Source organism: Neoarius graeffei, chromosome 6 (assembly GCF_027579695.1).
Source record: "Neoarius graeffei isolate fNeoGra1 chromosome 6, fNeoGra1.pri, whole genome shotgun sequence".
NCBI classification, from domain to species: Eukaryota; Metazoa; Chordata; class Actinopteri; order Siluriformes; family Ariidae; genus Neoarius; species Neoarius graeffei.
Genome location: NC_083574.1, coordinates 60271717 through 60294422, shown reverse-complemented (window position 1 = coordinate 60294422; position 22706 = coordinate 60271717). Strand labels below are relative to the sequence as shown.

Sequence of the window (22706 nt, the reverse complement as noted above, 5' to 3'; positions counted from 1 at the left end):
TGACACTGAACGAGTTGAAGATGAGTTCAATGTCATGCTAGCTGAATGGAATATATTTGGTATACCAAAAAAAAAAAAAGCCATTATCATTATTATTATTATTCGTACACACTCTTGAAAGCCGATGCTAGCTTGCCCACAACTCAATGCTGTTAGCATGGCAGTCTAGTTACCTTCCAGCCAGCGTAGCAGTAGCATTTGCGAAGGCCAACGCTAGCTTACCCGTGACAGTCCAGTTACCTTCCAGCCGGTGTAGTGTTCGCTCAGCACAGTCAATCCGAATATTATTATTTTTCCCCGTGTAATTTACCTAGTTACTTTTAAAAATCAACAACCACGGCTACACACAATGGAACAACATGGCAGTCAAAATTCTCTCAAAGCAAACCTTGTGGCCATGTTTGTTTACAAACCATCACAGTCACTCAGTAGCACAGAAGTTTTACATCTCCGATGTGTCGCTTTTCCAGTTTTTCGATGTCCGTTGGTATGTTTTTCTCTTGTAAATACGCGTGAAGAATATATAAATGATGTTTTGGTAGCGTTTCAGGTGTTCAGTGCATCTTCAGTTTATTTATTTAGTGCTTAAACCTAGCACTGGATTAGCCTCGTCTTCTCGCTTTCCCAGTGGACAAAGAAATGATTGTGAGCATGCGCAGCAGAAAAGTTGCGTCACTGGATCTTCGCATGAGCTCTGATGTGCGACGCCGTATTGTCTTGACAATGTGCAATATTATAAATATTGCACGCTCATTCTCCATTGGGGAGAACAGCATAATACATGGAGGGGAAGTGATATGATAATATTTCATGCCCTCAATAAACCCACTAGAAGGGAATCGTATACACTACCATTCAAAAGTTTGGGGTCACACAGACAATTTTGTGTTTTCCATGAAAAGTCACACTTTTATTTACCACCATAAGTTGTAAAATGAATAGAAAATATAGTCAAGCCATTTTTCTGGCCATTTTGAGCATTTAATCGACCCCACAAATGTGATGCTCCAGAAACTCAATCTGCTCAAAGGAAGGTCAGTTTTATAGCTTCTCTAAAGAGCTCAACTGTTTTCAGCTGTGCTAACATGATTGTACAAGGGTTTTCTAATCATCCATTAGCCTTCTGAGGCAATGAGCAAACACATTGTACCATTAGAACACTGGAGTGAGAGTTTGCTGGAAATGGGCCTCTATACACCTATGGAGATATTGCACCAAAAACCAGACATTTGCAGCTAGAATAGTCATTTACCACATTAGCAATGTATAGAGTGGATTTCTGATTAGTTTAAAGTGATCTTCACTGAAAAGAACAGTGCTTTTCTTTCAAAAATAAGGACATTTCAAAGTGACCCCAAACTTTTGAACGGTAGTGTACATGCTTTTATTCCATGGAAAAAGTGGCCTGTGTGTATAATAGCTAATCAACAATATATTGTGCCATCTTACTCATTCAATTAGCTAACACACGTGTACCTCTTTTCGGTCAACAGGGAACGGGATTTTAAACTGGTTCCGTTCAGGATTCTTTGAACCTTGGTACCTGCTAGCAAACCGGCCCATGTTTTCACCAGTTTTGAGGGGAACCGCTGTAATCAAGGATGCGTCATGAACGGAGGGTGTTTCACAATTCACAAAGGGAGTAAACAGTCATAGCAAGATGGCGGCGCACATTAATTACCCATGATCTTTTGTTCTGTTATTGCAGATCTTTGTTTATGGCCCATTCTTTCTTCATATGCATCATTTTCCGTTGCGTTCTCCATTGCTGCGCTCTGCTTCGTCTCGAAACTAATGACACGGCCACTGAGGTCATTGTTCGCACTGGAAAAATCAGTGCTATTTTGGTTCCATCTGAGAACCAACTTTTCAGGTTCTGAACTGATTTATCTTTGGTTGAAATGCTTTGAACGGTTTACAATTTGGTGCGCGAACAAGAACAGTCTGTTCCATGTTGGTCGAAAAGGGGTAACACAGAACATGGGCAACAGTTCCATGCCACATTAACATTCGTAGCGCCCATAAACCCTGCACCATCCTTCCTGCCAACCACTTCTTCACCAACTGAAACATTATCAGGAAGTGTCAGTCACAACTTGACACAAATCACGACGTTAATATAGCTCGGGCGCAAAATTAAGGTTCCCCGCTTTACATCAACGTGCCTGATAAGATCAAGGAACCACGTGTCTGCCAGCCTAACAACCTCAGTCTCCTTCCTGTTCGAAAGCCCTGTGAGAAATTGGTGTCTCATGGGAAGCCAGTGTGAGGCAGAGCAACTGAGCAGCAGAAAAACAGGGCCTCAAATATGCAGCCTCAACTGATTCATCTGTTCCCACAGTCCTTTAGTCAAGTGCAACACCCCGCCGTCCCCCAAAAAGCCTTTCAGTTTTTTTTTCCCTACCGACAGCTGTGTGAGAATCGAGAAGGTTCTCTTCCTGCCACAAGCCACTGCTAATCACTAAATCGGAGAGCTGATTGGTTGCAATTACAGCTCTACAGACGATGACAATGGAGACTAACTGAACGCTGGATGCATTCTGAAAGGCTGAACACACAAATTGCAAAAACCTTGAGCATGTAATGATGTTCAACATGAAGTGGAAGAGTTTTTGCGATGAGAGGGTCATCTTGGAAGAATCAATCATCATAAATATTTGGACAGAGATTGCAAACTGGTGCTTGGACATTTCTTTTGGAAACGCTGCCTAGTAATCAAGAGTTTTATTCTAAATCGAAACACCTAAGCACATACCAGAGGCTTGAATAGATCTGCTGAGAAAGGAGTGTTATCCCGCACTGTCGTAGGAAAATAATCCATGCCATGGTGATGTGATATGGTTCAAAGTGAAGCAGACGTAGTGGATTACAACGATTACAAGTTATTCATGAAAGAAACACTGCTGCTTGGAAATGTAATTCGGTTAAAGGCAAAGAAAATCTGTGAAATAAGTTAAACACTCGCCGGCCACTTTATCAGGAACACCCAACCACCTGCTGCTTTATGCAGTTATCGAATCAGCCAATCCCTTGACAGCAGCCCAGTGCATAAAATCATGCAGATACAAATCAAGAGCTTCAGTTAAATGACGCTCATTTCAAACATCGGAATGGGAAAAATCGTGATCTCAAAGTATGACTTTCACTGTGGCATGGGTGTTGGGTGCCAGATGGACTGATCTGAGTATTTCAGAAACTGCTGATCTCCTGGGGTTTTCACACACAATGGTGCAAAAAACACTCAGCGCGCGACAGTTCTGTGGGTGGAAACAAACACTTTGTTGATAAGAGAGATCAGAGGAAAATAGCCAGATTGGTTCGAGCCGCCAGGAAGGATAAAGCGACTCACAGCAACCGTGGTGAGCAGAAAAGCATCTCAACATGCAACAGCAGAAGACCACATTGGGTTCCACTCCCGCGAACCAAGAACAGGAATCTTAAGAACAAGTTCCTATTAAAGTGGCCGGTGAGTGTAAATAGTCCATCACCAGCCTCTTTTTTTTTTCCTGTCTCTTGGAACTTATTTTATATTTATAGTCAAGCTGGAAAGTCTGCACACCCCTTTCACCTTCTCCACGTTTTATTATGTTACAGACTTATTCTACAATAGGTTGAGTTCATTTTTTTGTCACAAAATTCTACACAAAATAGTCCATAATGACAAAGTGAAAGCAGGTTTTTAGAAAATATGCCATTTTATTTTACTGACAAAAATAAGTTATTTAGGGGTTACATATCTGTACACACCCTTAGCCTAATACTTGGTTGATGCACCTTTGGCAGCAATTACAGCTTCAAGCTTGGCACACTTGTTTCTGGACATTTTTGCCCATTCCTCTTGGCGTATCCTTGCAAGCTCTGTCAGGTTGGATGGGGAGCATCGGTACACAGTCATTTTCAGCTTCTTCCACAGATGTTCAATTGGATTCAGGTCTGGGCTCTGGCTGGGCCACTCAAGGACATTCACAGACTTTCTCCGAAACCACTCCTTTGTTCTCTTGGCTGTGTGCTTCAGGTCGTTGTCATGTTGGAAGGTAAACCTTCTCCCCAGTCTGAGGTCCAGAGTGCTCTGGAGCAGCTTTTCTTCAAGGATCTCTGTGTACTTACAGTAGCTGCATTAATCTTTCCCTCTATCACTTGGGTGGCCAACCCGCGGCTCGCGAGCCGCATGCGGCTCTTTGCCCGGTGTCATGCGGCTCTTACGTTCATATCGAAGTTTGTGGGGTTTTTTTATGTGCGTGTGCGCTTTGCTTGAGTTCAGTATGGTATTTTCGTCAAATGCATCTTCGCTTTGCTTGGGTATATTACGGTATTTTCAGGTCATGTCAAATGCGCATGTGCGTGAGATAATCGCTAAGTTTTTGGGCAAGGTGTATCTTGTGTCAAGTAGCCTCTCAAAATGGCAATGAAAAAATGCACAGCAAAACGAAAATATGAAGACGAACATAGGACATTTTTAACAGAGTGGGAGAGTTTATACTTTTTTTGTTGAACGTAATGGCAAGCCATTCTGCCTTATATGTCAGTCGTCATTAGCTCATTTCAAAGCTTCCCGCCTCCCTGAATAAGCAAGGAGCCAGATATGCAACACTAATTGAAAACCTGCACGAAAGCTTTGTAACCCGGTTCCGTGATATACAACTGAAAAGGCCACAGGTTACGTTCCTCGTCAACCCATTCAATGCGGAGATGGACTGTTTGAAAGCCCGGCTTGTCACAGATGAGGCTGCGGCTGAGTTGGAGATGATCGATCTTCGTGAGGAAGACCAACTGAAACCTGTTTTGAGGGAAGGCACCATTGAGTTTTGGAAAAGTGTGCCATTGGAAACATACCCGAATGTGAAACGGGCTGCGCTTAAGATACTGTCAATGTTTGGGTCAACATACGTCTGCGAGTCTGTGTTTTCTACCATGAAACGAAGTCAAAGCATCGTTCTGTTCTGACTGAAACCCATGTGAAAGAACTGCTTCGAGTGGCAACGACGGAATACAAGCCAGATTTGAAGAGGATTGTTCAAGGCAAGGAATGTCAGAAGTCCCACTAAGCAACATGCATAGTAAATGCATACAATATTGATTGCTGTAAATGACTGGCCTGTGGTATTAGTACTGACTGAAGGAGTAAATTTCTCTCATGTTGGCGTGTGACATTTTATTAATCTGGCTGAGCAGAGATGCGTGGTTGAGCGTGTGCGTGTGTGTGTGGGGGGGGCGATGTTCATGTGCGGTCATATGGTGTGGCTTTTTTTTGGTAATGCCATGAGTCCCACTAAGCAGCATGCATAGTAAGTGCACACAATGTTCATTGTTAAAAATGACTGGCCTCAGCCTGTGGTCTTAGTACTGTAGGAGTAAATATGTTGGTGTGTGACATTTACTATTAATCTGGCTGAGCAGAGGTGTGTGTGTGTGTGTGTGTGTGTGTGTGTGTGTGTGTGTGTGTGTGTGTGTGTGTGTGAGAGAGAGAGGGGAAGGGATGGGTGATGTTCGTGTGCCCATGTGTATGATGTGGCTCTTTGCGGTAATACAATAAAAAATGTGGCTCTTGGTCTCCAACTGGTTGGCCACCCCTGCTCTATCAGGACTAGTCGCCCCGTTCCCGCTGCTGAAAAACATCCCCACATCATGATGCTGCCACCGCCATGCTTCACTGTAGGGATGGCATTAGCCAGGTGATGAGCGGTGCCTGGTTTCCTCCAGATGTGACACTTGGTATTCAGGCCAGAAAGTTCAATTTTGGTTTCCTCAGACCAGAGAATCTTGTTTCTCATGGTTTGAGAGTCCTCTAGGTGCCTTTTGGCAAACTCCAAGCAGGTGGTCATGTGCCTTTTACTAAGAAGTGGCTTCCGTTTGGCCACTCTACCATAAAGGCCTGATTTGTGGAGTGCTGCCTGGATGGTTGATCTTCTGAAAGGTTTTCCCATCTCCACAAGGTTACGCTGGAGCTCTGTCAGAGTGACTCTCAGGTTCCTGCTCATCTCCCTGGCCAAGGCCCGTCTTCCCCGATCACGCAGTTTGGCCGGGCGGCCAGGTCTAGGAAGATTCTTGGTGGTTCCAAACTTCTTCCATTTACGAACGATGGTGTCCACTGTGCTCTTTGGGACCAGTAAAGCTGCAGCAATTTTTCTGTACCCTTCTCCAGATCTATGCCTTGACACAATCCTGTTTCTGAAGTCTGCAGATAATTCCTTTGACCTCATGGCTTGGAGTTTGCTCTGACATGCACTGTCAACTGTGGGACCTTATATAGGCAGGTGTTGGCAATCCCCAATCATGTCCAAGCAATTGAATTTACCACAGGTGGACTCCAATTAGGTTGTAGAAACATCTCAAGCAGTATCAGTGGAAACAAAATGCACCTCAGCTCACTTCTGGGTGTCATATCAAAGGGTGTGCACACTTGTGTACATATATTTTACATTTTCATTTTTCATAAAATTATCACAAAATGTCTAAAAACCTGCTTTCACTTTGTCATTATGGGCTATTTTGTAACACAAAAATGAAAGCCTATTGTAGAATAAATCTGTAACGTAATAAATCGTGGAGAAGGTGAAAGGGGTGTGCAGACTTTCCGGCTTGACTGTAAATATAAAGAAACTGGGAAGCACCAACTCCTACAAACTTGAGACCATGAAAGTTACATTAATTTCTCCAAACAAGCAAGCTTCACCATATCAGTCCTTTTTTAATATGCTGCGATTTAAAGAAGATCTTGTTACAGCTAGAATTGATGTTAGAGCTGTGCTGTTTGACGGAAAAAAAGAACTTTAAAAATAAATAAATTTAAAAAAAAAATTCCATACTTTGTGGTATAAATAAGTTTGGCTTCCAGTTAAACCATAAGTGTGTGTTAGTTCTCCAGAGAACTACAAAGCTACAGAAGAGAGTTTGTATCTGCTTTGGTCAGGATGGACAGTGTTTTCAGGTCATAGTACACTCTAAGATCTGGGGAGTGAAAGACGTCCTGGTTTCATTAGAAGCAGAAATAGTACTAGATAAATAGATCTGTGCTGCAGAGAGCCGATGGGAGAAAACGTGATGCCAAACGCTCATTCACATCCTGTCATAAATTCATCGCTGAGCTTTAAAGAGGCAGGAAACAATAACTTCACTAATCGCTCCCTTCTCAGGCACACGACATCTTTCACATGCTTCAATGGAATTAAATAAACGTCTGCTGAAAGCAGGGTTCAGTGTTCATTCGTCACACATCCAGTAGCAGTCAAAAGTCTAGACACACCTACTCATTCACAGGTTTATCTGTATTTTGACTATTTTTTACATTGTAGAACAACACCGAAGACACCAAACCTATGAAATAAGACACGGAACATAGATGGAATTGTGTTTAAAAAAAAAAAAAAAGTACTAAAAAAAACGTTTCATGTTTTAGATTCTTCAAAATAGCCACTGTTTACCTTGACGCTTTACACACTATTAGCATCATCTTAACCAGCTTCATGAGGTAATCACTTGGAATACTTTACAATGAACAAGTGTGCCTCATCAAAAGTTAATTAGTGCAATTTCTTGCTTTCTTAAAGAGGAACTGAAGTCATTTTTAAACTTGCTTTATGTCTTAATTAACGTGTTATTCAATTACGGTTTCAGTAACCTTATATCGTGACTCGTATTGGCAACTAATTGCAATTAAATATTATACTTATCAGCCTATTCAGTTTTTAGCCATATTGAATTTAGTTCGTTTGGTCCACAGCAGGCGTCGCTTATCCGCGCGATCTTCACGAGACTTGTGTGAGACTTCGAAACATAACATGGCAGCCAGGTGTCGGTGCTGCCATTTTGAAAACTGTTTTCCAAAAGAAATATTGCACAAAAATGAGTTTAAATGACGATTACTGCCTACTTTTTCAAACTTTCCTGATTGCTATCAAAACAAACAAAACTTCCGGCTTGATTACGTCAGCATTCGAAAGAGGGTGCGCGCGTCTTTTGAAAACGCTGGCAGATGTTGCTGACTTTGATTTCCGCTGTACGTTAGAGCCCTGCACTCCCGCGGGAGTCCCGCGGGACTCGCCGCAAAGCAGTGCGGCGCGGGACAAATTTTGAAAGCTCATTGCGGGAGCAGGCGGGACCGGAAGTGCACATATGCAGGCGCGGGCGGGAGCGGTGATAAGCTGCAGTCCCGCTAACTAAAAACGTGTTTTAAACAGGTTACACAGTGACGGTAGGCTTGACTCAATGCTATCCCAGAAATCCTTCCTGTAATATGCAAATTTGGCTGTCCAATCAGAGGCGGCCAAATTTGCATATTACAGGAAGGATTTCTGGGATAGCATTGAGTCAAGCCTACCGTCACTGTGTAACCTACCTGTCTGATTAGAGTTGTAGACTAACTCAAGCAGTAAATCATTTCACTCATGGTACAAAGCAAGCCCATTCACTTTTTTATGCTGATCAGAGAATTACAATGGTTTCTCATGTGACAAAAATGTGCGATTCGCGATTAAATATTTTAATCGCTTGACAGTACTAATTATTATTATTAGAGACACTACATGCTGAATTCAGAAACAAGGTAAATAATACATGTGAACGTGAGCTGTAGATATTTATGCTCAAATCCACTCAAAGTAGGGGGCGGGGCACCATCACGCTGTGTCAAGACAAGAACTTTCCTGAGAAATAACGCGAACGTCTGCATCATGCGGGATTTGCGGGCGGGAGTGGGACAAAATATGGCAGGCGCGGGCGGGAGCGGGACTGAAAAATCATAATTCTTTGCGGGCGCGGGCGGAAGTGGGACTGCACAATGCGGGCACGGGCGGGAGCGGGACTGAAAAATCCGACCCGCGCAGACCTCTACTGTACGTTTTACTTCCGTCCTACGATGTCTCGCACAGGTCTCAGCGAATCTCGTTTACAGCCATCGCTTTGATTATGGACTGATATATTACATAGCGTATTGCAAACACTCATAACTTGCTATAGCAGTGACAAAATAGTGATCAAAAATGCATTCCGATATTTAATAAAATGAGAGAAATCGAATTTTGATTTAAAAAAAAAAATTGCCTTCAGTTCTCCTTTAACATGTTTGAGCTCAGTCAATAGTAAATAATAAAAATACAATAAATAGCCCTATTCCACAACTGTAGTAACCCATCTTACGCCAAGAACCGCTCAACTAAGTCGAGAGAAACGACTTCCATCATTACTTTCAGACATGAAGTGTCTTAATTAATAAAACTAAAGAAAAACCACTGAATTGGAAGGTGTCCCCAAACTTTTGATTGCTACTGTACAGTATAAATCAGTCACATACATGCGCACAGAGAATAAGATATCGGAAAAAGTCAGGAGTTATCATGATAAGGACTTTGAGGAACCCTGCAGAGGTTTTTAAACTCCCTATTTAGTGCATACCTAACAAATGGTTTGTTACTAAGGAAGAATTTCACTTCCCTCTATTGAGAAAAGATGATAATGGAACAGAAAAATCACTTACAGTAGAGATTTAAATCCTATCAAAAAATATGCAAAAAATAGACGTGACTACACAACGTGAATTAGACATTTCATGCATTTCTGAACCTCATCTTTTATATTCCACAATAAACAATAAAAGAGGAGACGGACCTGAGAGATAATCTTACTAAAGCTGTTTGTATGAAGCAGTTTCCAACTTTATTGAAAATTTCACAAGGCGTTCAACAACAACAAAGAGGTATTTTAATAACTTTACTGACATCAGCTGATCAGAAATAGGATTTTAATTCAATAAATAAAAATAAAAATTGGGGCGGTACGATGGTGTAGTGGTTAGCACTGTCGCCTCACAGCAAGAAGGTCCGGGTTTGAGCCCCGTGGCCGGCGAGGGCCTTTCTGTGTGGAGTTTGCATGTTCTCCCCGTGTCCGCGTGGGTTTCCTCCGGGTGCTCCGGTTTCCCCCACAGTCCAAAGACATGCAGGTTAGGTTAACTGGTGACTCTAAATTGACCGTAGGTGTGAATGTGAGTGTGAATGGTTGTCTGTGTCTATGTGTCAGCCCTGTGATGACCTGGCGACTTGTCCAGGGTGTACCCCGCCTTTCGCCCGTAGTCAGCTGGGATAGGCTCCAGCCTCCCGTGACCCTGTACAGGATAAAGCCTTGGTCACAACCGGCCGTACGTGCTCCTACGGCCGGTCTACGTGCAAAAAACGCAAGAAACGCACGGAGGGCGCGCGTGTGACGTGCTGATTTTCGAGCCGTAGACCGCAGGGCTCGAAATTAACTTTTTTTCTTTGTGTCCCCCAGTGGTCCCGAATTCTGTGTTGTATTGTCCCGAATGGAAGCAATAGTGTCCCCATTTTTTTCCTCTCTGAAATAACCAGTGGTTAATATTATCATATGAAGTTACTATTATATTTGTAACTATGCAATTTTGAACCCTTTATATCATTTTTACAATAAGTCACAAGACACAAGCGACACATGTCCAATACATCATCTACTTCAAAATTACAGTTATTGCATTTTCAGTTTATTAAACTTTGGCGATCTCACTGTATGAATAGATAATTTATTTAAAGGGGCCAACTAGCTCATTCAGAAAATGTTTCAACTCCCTACATCTGCAGTACACTTTAGTTGAAAATAAGACCCCTTTTATGTTCATTTCATCTACTTATACCTTGAATATCTGTTGGCACTTATAAGGCCAACTTATAATTTTCACCATTACCGTTATCCATTTTTATGAACTTTCCGTTATCCATTTTTATGAACTTTCGCTGCCGGGTGCAAATGTTAGCACCATCAGCATAGTGGCAGGTCCGAGCCTAGTTGTGCTGCTGACTGACTAAACTTTCTGAACTAGAAAGACACCAAAAAAACTCACTTATTCTGTTGAACGGTATCTTCCGTCAATATCATCCACATCATTCCTGTTGTATTTTATAACGTGTCTAACAGTGTTCATTAAGTTCATTCAGTTGCTAGCGTTGCCTGCAGACCAGGCGATGACACTTTGGATCCTGAAGGTCCTGGAGACGTTATGTCTGGGCTTTCAGTTTCTTCCCCGCGGTCGGTCCGCTTCAACCACTTCCGCATTTTTGTTCTGGCAAGAGTCGGCGCAGCGTGTGCGGTAGCAATTCCATTCCAAGTCCATATAATGCGGACTCCGGCCGAAGATTCTAGAACAGAATGCGCTGCTCTGTAGCCTACGGATGCAGGTGCATCGAAAGTGTAGCTACTAATGTATTTTTCGCTGTTAACGTTTTAAAATTAAAATTGACAAATTAGGTGAATGTCTACGTATGTGTTACGGCTTTGTAAATAATATTAATGTAGAACTTTTTTTCTAGATCTATTTTTTTCCATTGTCCCGGGATTGTCCCAGATATGATAATTTTGTGTCCCGATGACATTTTTTATGGTCCCCAGGACATCGTTAGTTTCGAGCGCTGGTAGACCGGCCGCAGAGGTTCTTTGTCATGTCAAACAAACTCTACGGACGCTTACTTTTTTTTCAGGTTGCAAGACAAACTTACGGCCAACGTGCGTCTTTCTCCACGAACAAAAAAAACGCAGCGATTTGGGAAACGCCAAAAAAAATCGTACGTCCGGTTGTGACCTAGGCTTAAGCGGTTATGGATAAGGGATGGATGGATATATTAAAAAAAAATCACCTCATTCTGAGCAGAACCTAAATTTTAACATTTCCATCCTTGTGCTCGAGTCCCAACTCAAATATTCCTAAAAATGATGCAACAGATTTCAAACAAAAATTAAAAAAGTAAATCTGTACATTTTACACTGGCCATATATTTTATATATAAGGTTTGGAAATTTAGATGAATAAATGCTTAGTGTGGGTTAGCTAGCTAAGCTTTCACCCCTCATTCTCATGAGCAAAACAGACTTGGTTATCCGTATAAAGCGTATTTTAATACTAGACGAGGGTTTATGTTGGGGAAATGTTAGCAGCTAGCAATAGTAAATTTAACAGACTTTGCTTCATCCATGAACTGAAGCTATGTAAAGTTAGGCTTCATGTTGTATGTCAGGGGTCACCAAACTTTTTTTCTCAGGGGGCCACATCGTCGTTCCTGACTGTGATGGGGGGCCGGGGTCGGGTCAGCTATATAACATAGAATTGTATGGCCCAGACAAATATGACCACCAGCAGGCCTCATTGTGTAGTAGAGATTACTAGCCTGGCACAGCCATCCCCACTACCATATCCCCCACTACCATATCCCCACACTACCATATCCCCACACTACCATATCCCCACACTACCATATCCCCACACTACCATATCCCCACACTACCATATCCCCACACTACCATATCCCCACACTACCATATCCCCACACTACCATATCCCCACACTACCATATCAACACTTGATTCCTGGCACATATTTGTTTATCTTTACTAGTGGTTTGCAAAAGTAGTAATCGAGTCTTCACACTTTGTTTTAATTTGAAATACCACAGATATTCCATTTATTTATTTTCTAATAAAAATAACATCAAAACTGTCAAGGTAAGAAACATCTGCCTATTTGAGGTGATTGACACTGGCAAAGGTGAGTGGAAAATTATAAATTGTAGGTCGGCCTGTTGATATTATTAATAATATTAATAATAATTGTGTGCAGCACTTAATAAAGGTCAAATAAATAAGCCTATAAAATAAATACATTAAAAAAACAGTGAAATTATAATAATATGAGCAATAGATCAATAGATCACAGCAGTTGTGCTGTGTCCTGCACGTCATTGCTCTCATCCATGGCCAAAGCAAAAAACTCGAATTCTGACGCTTTCTCATTCAGCTGGTCATACACGTTGTCCCCCAAATCTTCGGTTCGCCTGGTCATAGCAGGTGCGGAGAGACTCACCGCGTTGAGCGCATCCTTCTTGTCGGGACACACCTCCTCGGCCACAGCAAGCATGCATACTTTAACAAAGTCCCCATCAGTAAACGGCTTTCCATGGGTAGCTAGTAGGTGAGCTACCTTATAGCAAGCTCGGACAGCAGCCTGGTTGATCTGGGTTTGGGGAAGGAATACATTCTGTTGTGCAGCCAGTCCGCATTTCATCCTCCGAATCCTGTCTTCTCTTGTTTGCCCTCGCAAACTAGCATACTCTTTGTGGCGGGTTTCATAGTGACGACGCAGATTATATTCTTTGAAAACCGACACACTTTCTTTACATACAAGATAAACTGCACGGTCCTTACACTGAACGAAAAAAATAATCGGTGGTCCACTGTTCTTTAAAAACTCTGCACTCTCTGTCAGCTTTTCGCTTACCGCTAGCCATTTTGCTGTCCTGAACACTGACAGTTCTCTGTGCGTGCGCGGCCTGTCACTGCTTGATCGCGAGCATATGACGAAAATTTGGAAAATATTAATAGTTCATTTTATAACTAAATATCAATTTTAATTGATAAAATCAACAAAATACAAGATGCAGACGTGTTATTATTTGCCAAAAAGCAATTTAAAAAAATAGGCCATGACCACTTTTGGGGATTACCTCATAGGGTCGGTTCAAGTGGTGGGGGGCAGAGGGGCTGGGGGGCCGGTCAAAGGGGGGTGGCGGGCCGGATCTGGCCCGCGGGCCGTAGTTTGATGACCCCTGTTGTATGTAATAAAAATAAATAAATAAATAAAAACCATATGTGGAGTGATGTTAATGCATAAAACAGAGCTCAAAAATGAGGCAGGAACAAGCTAGTAGGCTACACAGAACCAAAAACAAAGCTTATTAACTGGTAATCCATTTCAAAGTAACATTTCTATTCTGGAATAATTAAGGATGAATACGTGCTCTGTTTCGGTTCCTAGCAAAATGCCGTTTATTTCCGGTTTTCATTTTCGTCCCTCGGAGCACTGAATTTGAGAGCAAACAGGTTCGTAGCCAAGTTTCCAAGTTCAGAAAAACGTGTCCATTCTTGTCTGTGGTAAATTACACACACACACACACACACACACACACACACACACACACTAGAGATGCAGTAGATCAGTTCAGTTCAAAGTAGTATGATGAAAGTAGCAGGCGTTTAACAGTGGATGAACACAATTCCCACACTCTCTATACACTCGCTAAAGATCTAAGAGTGCACTTGCCCTTGGTGACTTGGAAGTAAAAAAAAAAAAAAACTGGGCACGTGTGTGTGTGTTCTGTAATAATAAAGGAAGAGGGATATTTTTAGGACTCAGGAGCTGGACCTCTATAATTAGACCTGTGACTGGAGTACATATGGCAGTCATTAGCTTTGGAGGACATGCATTTCCCAGCACTGTACTATATTTGCTACGTTTGGAAAAGAAACTGAGTGGACAAGAAAAGATGATGAAATTACTTTATCAAATGCCAAGAACAGTCACATGAGCAAAACTTGCATCTGAGGTTTTTCGTTTGTTTTTTTCCCCCCTCTCTCCCCAAACAGGATTTTATATGGCCATCTGATCATTCAGGCTTTGTGTCCTGCTGTAGTGCACGTGCACAGTTTCACTCCTACAGCTCATGCTCCTCCAAATAGCCTAAAAATCTGTTCAATATCCAACTGACATTTCAACTGGAATGAAAATACTTATAAAAGCTGATTGCGGCTAAATAATATCTGAATGCATCCGACTCCGATGGAAATTCTGCTTATTAATCGAGTTATTTTATAAAAATCTCTGGATAAATCACCGCACACTAGTTACGTTTAAATGAACCCCAATAATCGGATTCAAGTTTGATTGTAATGAAATACTCCACTCTGATTAAACGAGGTGGTGTAGACCTCTGAGAATCTGTTTGATAAGGAAACGTTAGTCACGGAACCGCTTGAGCAGATGTTCGGGACGCCTTCACGCAGTGAGGGGCTTTGTTTGTAGTCTTGCAGTAACGGCGTTTACATCACATGCTGCTTTTTTTTTGGGGGGGGGGGGGGGGGGCATGATAAATGTTGCAGTAAATTGGAACAGCCAGCGAAGGTATGGCTCTGTACAGGATGGCCTTTCAACACAAATTATCCCGTGCTCGCCTTTTCCTCTTCGAAAAGGTTTCTTTCCAACTGTTGCTTAAAAAAAAAAGTAGATAAACATGAAAAGAAAAAGAAGCCTGTGTCACATGTACACTCAAGCACGGCAAAATTCGCCCTCTGCATTTAACCCATCTGAAGCAGTGAACACACACCAGCAATGGGCAGCTATGCTACAGCACTCAGGGAGCATTTAGGGGTTCAGTGCCTTGATCAAGGGCACTTCAGCCCAAAGTGACCCCATGTTAACCTACCGCATGTCTTTGGACTGTGGGGGAAACCGGAGCACCCGGAGGAAACCCACACAGACATGAGGAGAACATGCAAACTCCATACAGAAAGGCCCTCGTTGCCCACTGGGCTCGAACCCAGAACCTTCTTGCTGTGAGGCGACTTTTAGTTGATAGATAAATCGGGAAAAAAATTGGTGAGAAAATTCTTTCATTTCACCCCCCCCCAAAAAAAAAAAAATTCTTGGGAAACTCAAATCAATTCGGTGAACCTTTGCATGCATTTTTATTAGGGTTGTCTGGGCATCCAGCTAGTATTCGAAAGGATTACGTTTGACTGAAAACGGACAATTAAGAACTAGTTAAAAACAAGTGAGAGGGGGGCATCGTGGCTCAGGTGGCTAAGGCGCCATACCATAAGTCCGGGGACCCGGTTTCGATTCCGACCCGAGGTCATTTCCCGATCCCTCCCTGTCTCTCTCTCCTGCTCATTTCCTGTCCTGTCTCTACACTGTCCTATCCAATAAAGGTGAAAAAAGCCCAAAAAAAATCTTTACCAAAAAAAAAAAAAAAAAAAGTGAGAGAAGTGAAAACTCCGCCAACATGCTGAACTAGCATTAGTTACTTGCTATATTCTACATTCTTAACATAAGGTCGACACCAAATCGAGCTCTTCACACTCACGTATGTGTGCATATAACATTACTTGCACGCAAGCTCCATGCAAGACTTTCACAGCAGAGAGTTCAGGATACATAAACATTCAAAAGCATTGTGACTGGAATTCATTTGGACTGGCTATGGACGTAAACATCCATCCGTTATCTGTAGCCGCTTATCCTGTGCAGGGTTGCGGGTAAGCTGGAGCCTATTCCAGCTGACTATGGGCGAGAGGCGGGGTACACCCTGGACAAGTCACCAGATCATCGCAGTAACAACCGTTCACACTCACATTCACACCTACGATCAATTTAGAGTCACCAATGCCGCTTTTCCACTACAAACGCAGCTGAGTTGGGCTGAGCCGTGCTGAGTTGGGCTGAGTCGAGCTGAGCGGGGCTATTGAAGTTGCATTTCAACTACAACCGCGCTGAACCGCGCTGGCTGGAAGTGGGTGGACACATTGGGTGGAGTTAGCGAAAGTGGGTGGACGTCACGTGATGTCGTTAAGCAGCGCAAACAGTGACATCAGTGAGCTTTTAAGCGGTAGTCTCACGACCCGAATAGTAAACAATAAACATGGAGGACATGGAATCGTGTTGCTGGGCTTGGTGCTGTGGCTTGTTGTCACCGACAACGCCAACAGATACTGGCAAGAGCGTATAGATGAGGCGAGGCGCATAAGGCTTCAGAAATTCTCGTAATTCGTAATTATTATTCTTCCAGGTTTGCGGTGTTTCCAGATCCCAGCGTGCTCGCGGGGCGTGTGTGGGCATGTGAGGACACTCCTCCTCACCAATCAGTGCACAGGGGAGCGTCTGCTCACGCCCCCAGCCTCACTCGGCTCGCTTCGGCTCGCTTCAGCCCCACTCCAAAACGGTGTGAGTTTTAGGGGCTAAGCAGGGCTGAAGCGAGCCGAGTCGTGCTGTTCTTTGGTAGTCGAAACGCGAGCCGTGTCGGGCTGAAGTGAGCTGAAAAAGGGTAGTGGAAAAGGGCCACAATTAGCCTATCCTGCGTGTCTTTGAACTGTGGGGGAAACCGGAGCACCCGGAGGAAACCCACACAGATACGGGGAGAACATGCAAACTCCACACAGAAAGGCCCTCGCCGGCCACGGGGCTCGAACCCAGAACCTTCTTGCTGTGAGGAGGCAGTGCTAACCACTACACCACCGTGCCGCCCTGGATAGAAACAGAGGTAGGTAAAAGGGAAGACAGCAGTTAAAAGCAAATACTCTACCCTTCGCTGCACATGCAGGTGATGTAAGGGTACAGCTACCTGACTGCACTTGTCTTTTGTGAGACAAGCTACAATTAGTTGCAGGTTTCTCTCTCTCTCTCTCTCTCTCTCTCTCTCACACACACACCATGCAATCAATCTACCAATCAGTGGAGTGCTGAACAAGTGGCAGTAAATCTAGTTGGCGTTCTGATCGATAGCACTTAGCTTCTGCAGCCTTATTACACTATGGCTTTCTTCTCCCACCCAAACACACACAAAGTGGAGACAGAACCAAAGAAACAAGAAGCCACACAACAGTCTACAACACAATACCTCCAGTAATAAACACACGATGAATATTCAGAGACTGAAGAGAACAATTTTTCTTCAATATCCTGAGCATTAAACCCTTGCAAGAAAGTAACAAGAGAAAACGCAGAAGGAAGCGAAAGAAGGAAGGGAGGGAGCATGATTAACAAGAGTCAGCAGTTTTGTGTAAAGGTGCATTGAGACTGAGCAAAGTGAAGAAACAGAGAAAAGCACCATGCTGAGTCAGGTCTGAGACACAAGAGAGCGGGGGATCAAGAGAGATTAAGTGGGAGTTTATTTCATTTCATTTCTGTCCCTTCGCTAAGTTTAGGCAGTAAACCCAGCTAAAAAGCACGACAGAGGAACATAAAGAGTCAGATTTCTCCCTTTATAGTAATAACACTGCAGGCGAATAAATAATACACAGACAGAGTGCATGTGAGAAAGGGGGGGAAAAAAAAAAGGGTTGGTTTGTTGTGTTCAAAGTGAACAATAATAATAATAATAATAATAAAATAAATAAAAAATTAGCAGCTTGGATGACTTGAAAGAAGGGTGCGACTTCTGTCTCGTCCAGGAAAGGCTCTGGACACACTGCGCTTCCTGTAGCGGAAAGGAGCGCTTCCTGTGCAGCTCTAGCCAACTGCCTTAAAGGAAATATGAACTTGTCCATGGCAACATGTGCAAAGAGCAGGAAAGTTGCAGCTTAAAAACGTAAACACTTGCCCATCTACACACCAACATAAAAATGATCATACGCATACTCCATGATGTACTGTTTATATATAAAATACACAAACACACATCAAAATAGGCTGCACATTTACACCCCCCCCCACATAAAGCAGCAAATAATATTAAAAAAGTAACCTCTCTGTTTCTCACACACACACGCGCAATATAAAGCTATCCTGTTATCTCTAATGCCGCTTTTCCACTACAAACGCGGCTGAGCCGTGCCGTGCCGAGTCGAGCTGAGTCGGGCTGAGCGGGGCTGTTGGAGTTGCATTTCGACTACAACCGCGCTGAACCGTGCTGGCTGGAAGTGGGTGGACACATTGGGTGGAGTTAGCGAAAGTGGGTGGACGTCATGTGATGTCGTTAAGCAGCGCAAACAGTGACATCAGTGACAGTGGCGGAACAAGTCAGAGCCGGGCCGGGGGCGGGGCAAATGACCGGGCATTTTATTAAAGCTTATCATAACATCATTTTAGGCTACAAAATGTCCGCAACTGCGGTGTTTACCAATTTCAACACTACCGGGTGCAACTATGTTATTTAGTACATCAAGTCCTTCAAACGAACATGTAACTCAGAAACAAAAAACATTAGGATACTGTACATGGCTCATAATAAAACATCAATAGCCTATACTGCGCACATTATTTGAAGGGCATACGAATGAGCGCTCAGAGGTTGCAACGGTGACAGGAAGAGTCAGAAATAAAAGGAGGGCGGTGCAAACCTCACTGAATGCACTGTGTTTACCAATTTCAACACTACCGGGTGCAACTATGTTATTTTGTACATTAAGTCCTTCAAACGAACATGTAACTCAGAAACAAAAAAACATTCGGTGACATACTGTACATGGCTCATAATAAAACATCAATAGCCTACTGCGCGCATTATTTGAAGGGCATACGACGAGCCTTGCGCTCCGCGAACTCGTCCACGATGCTCTGTATGTCACTGATTCAGTGAGCTTTTAAGCGGTAGTCTCACGACCCGAATAGTAAACAATAAACATGGAGGACATGGAGTCGTTAGTGTTGCTGGTCTTGGTGCTGTGGCTTGTTGTCACCGACAACGCGGACAGATACTGGCAAGAGCGTATAGATGAGGCGAGGCGCATAAGGCTTCAGAAATTCTCGTAATTCATAATTATTCTCCTTCCGGGTTTGCGGTGTTTACAGATCCCAGCGCGCTCGCGGGGCGTGTGTGGGCATGTGAGGACACTCCTCCTCACCAATCAGTGCACAGGGGAGTGTCTGCTCACGCCCCCAACCTCAGTCGGCACGGTTTGGCTCGCTTCAGCCCCACTCCAAAACGGTGCGAGTTTTAGGGGCTAAGCAGGGCTGAAACGAGCTGAGTCGTGCTGGTTTTTGGTAGTCGAAACGCGAGCCGTGTCGGGCTGAAGTGAGCTGAAGCGAGCTGAAGTGAGCTGAAAAAGGGTAGTGGAAAAGGGCCATAGGTCTGTGGGCAGCCAGTGACATGAGGCCATCCTTAAAAAAAAATCCGTTTCCTGTCCACCGGGTGAGTAAAAAAAATTCAGTCGGGAGGGAGGGATTTTTTTTTTTTATATGGATGGATAAGAAATCACAACGCTGTGTTTGCTTTTTCTTTCAGTACTTTATTATAAAAGCAGACACATTTAATAAAATGACAGTTTAATCAACTGAAACTTGTACAAAAACTAAGTTAGCATTTTAAATGCTGACTGCAACATTTGCAAAACTTTTACAAAGGTACTTAAAATGTCCGACACACGGACTTTTTGTAGTTCTAAATCGAGCGTTAGGCCGAGTTCGGATGAAATTACACTATTAAAATTATCACTGAATGATTTGTTTTTCTGAATCTTTACTATTTTGTTGTTCGCTAGAATACCATTTTGCGATTTCACACTTAAGCAAATGTTTGAAAACTCCGGATCTCCTTCCTTCATGGTGGCTGCCATTTTTTGTGCCGCACGGCTGATTCAGTTCAGAGTGCGCGCGCACTCGGCGGAGGCAGTAGTGTGTCGGAGAAACAGAAGCAGAGATAACGCTTATTTTGTCTCCGGTAAACCAGTCTTCTCTCGTTCAATTACGTGCTGGCATCAAAAGACACCGTTGGTTGTAAATGAAACCAGACTGAGTGGTTGGAGTGTATTTTCATACACAAATGGAGAAATGTTGGCTGAGTGTGTAATTGTGTAGCATGCTCAGCTGCGTGAATGTGTCATGCACCGAAAATAAGAGATTTACAAGCCAGGAACGCCTCATGATGCAATACGCAAGAAAAGAAAGAAGATTTACTGCCATTTTACTTTGTATTTGAGTAAAGTGAATAAATAAATGGTCTGTAGAAAATACATTTAATCCTGGGAACTGCGTGCACAGGAGTTTATTTTGTGTTTACTCCCCCCCCGGCTGGCTACTTATTTGTCATGGCTGGCTAGTATGAGCCTTAGTGGAAAGGCCTGGGAATGCGGAAATGTCAAGTTCGATTTTAGATTTACGAACCCGAAAAAAACGTCGAAAAACCGGCGTTAAAAAAAAAAATTCAACCGCACAAACGGCACTCACCCGGCCGGTGGACCGGAAACAGAACATTTTTTAATAATGGCCCGAGATGATCAAAGGCCTCGGTCCATCTCCGTCAAACAGATAAACAGTGTCTTGCAAAAGTATTCCTCCCCCTTTGGTGTTTGTCCTGTTTTGTCACATTATAAGCTGGAATTAAAATGGATTTTTGGAAGGTTAGCACCATTTGATTTCCACAACATGCCTGCAACTTGAAAGGTACACATTGTTTTTTAAATCATGACACAAAACAATAATTAAAAACAAAACAAAAAAAAAACAGAAATCTGGAGTGTGCATAGGTATTCACCCCCTTTCGTATGAAACCCCTAAATAAGAGCTGCTCCAACCAATTCACTTCATAAGTCACAGAATTAGTTGATTAAGATCCACCTGTGTGCAATCAAAGCGTCACATGATCAGTCACATGATGTCTGTATAAATCAACCTGTTCTGGAAGGACCCTGACTCTGCAACACTACTAAGCAAGCAACATGAAAACCAAGGAGCCTCCAAACAGGTCAGAGACAAAGTTGTGGAGAAGTATAGATCAGGGTTGGGTTATAAATAATATCCCAAACTTTGAATATCCCAGGGAGCGCAATTAAATCCATTATAGCAAAATGGAAAGAATATGGCACCACTACAAACCTGACAAGAGAAGGCCACCCACCAAAACTCACAGACCGGGCAAGGAGGGCGTTAATCAGAGATGCAAGAAAGACACCAAAGATAACACTGAAGGAGCTGCAAAGATCCACAGCGGAGATGGGAGTATCTGTCCATAGGACCACTTTAAGCCGTACACTCCACAGAGTGGGGCTTTATGAAAGAGCAGCCAGAAAAAAAAAAAAAAGTCATTGTTTAAGAAAACATTGTTTGGAGTTTGCCCAGCAGCATGTGGCAGACTCCCCAAACACATGGAAGAAGATTCTCTGGTCAAATGAGACTAAAATTGAGCTTTTTGGCCATCATGGGAAATGCCATGTGTGGCGCAAACCCAACACCCTGAGAACACCATTCCTACAGTGAAGCATGGTGGTGGCAGCATCATGCTGTGGGGATATTTTTCATCTGCAGGGACAGGAAAGCTGGTCAGGACTGAAGGAAAGATGGATGGCACTAAATACAGGGCAATTCTGGAGGAAAACCTGTTTGAGTCGGCCAGAGGTTTGAGACTAGGACGAAGGTTCATGTTCCAGCAGGACAATGACTCTAAACATGCTGCTAAAGCTACACTGGAGTGGTTTAAAGGGAAACATATTTAAATGTCTTGGAATGGCCAAATCAAAGCCCAGACCTCAATTCAACTGAAAATCTGCAGCATAACTTGAAGATTGCTGTACACCAACGCAGCCCATCTAACTTGGAGTTGGAGCAGTTTTGCCTTGAGGAATGGGCAAAAATCCCAGTGGCTAAATGTGCTAAGCTAATAGAGACATACCCCAAGAGACTTGCAGCTGTAATTGCAGCAAAAGGTGGCTCTACAAAGTATTGAATATGGGGGGTGAATACCTATGCACACTCTAGATTTCTGGGTTTTTTTTTCCCATCTTTATTATTATTTGCATCACAATAAAACAACAATTTGCACCCTTAAAGTGGTAGGTATGTTGTGGACATTCTTTATAAGTACAGTGGCAGTTTGTTGGTACAAGTCCACAGTATCCAATGGACTATTGCTTGGACAGACCTTGTAAGTATACTGGAAACATGCCATTTAAATTTTATACGTTTAAAAAAGTAAGCCTTTTAAGACCCGGTCTTACGAAAGGAGTTCTTAAATGGGTCCCAGAGAGACATGCCAAGGAAGCTTCGGAATCTGGGTTTATCCTTTTCCTCTACAGGTGTGCATGTTCTCCGAAAAACAGACACGCCAACACATCATCCAAGCAGCTGATTCATGTTCAAGAGGATGAAGAATCCTGTATCTTAATTCATGGGTTCTACAAAGGTTCGAGGCTCCTACTTAGAACCTAGGTTTCGACATACAATTTCTAACAGT

General features: G+C 43.1%; 1 protein-coding gene across 1 annotated transcript in view; it reads right to left on the bottom strand.

Annotated features, from left to right (window-relative positions):
* cfdp1 (craniofacial development protein 1) overlaps positions 1–22706 on the bottom strand; it is a 128750-nt gene that overhangs the window by 53383 nt on the left and 52661 nt on the right. The window lies entirely within an intron of this gene.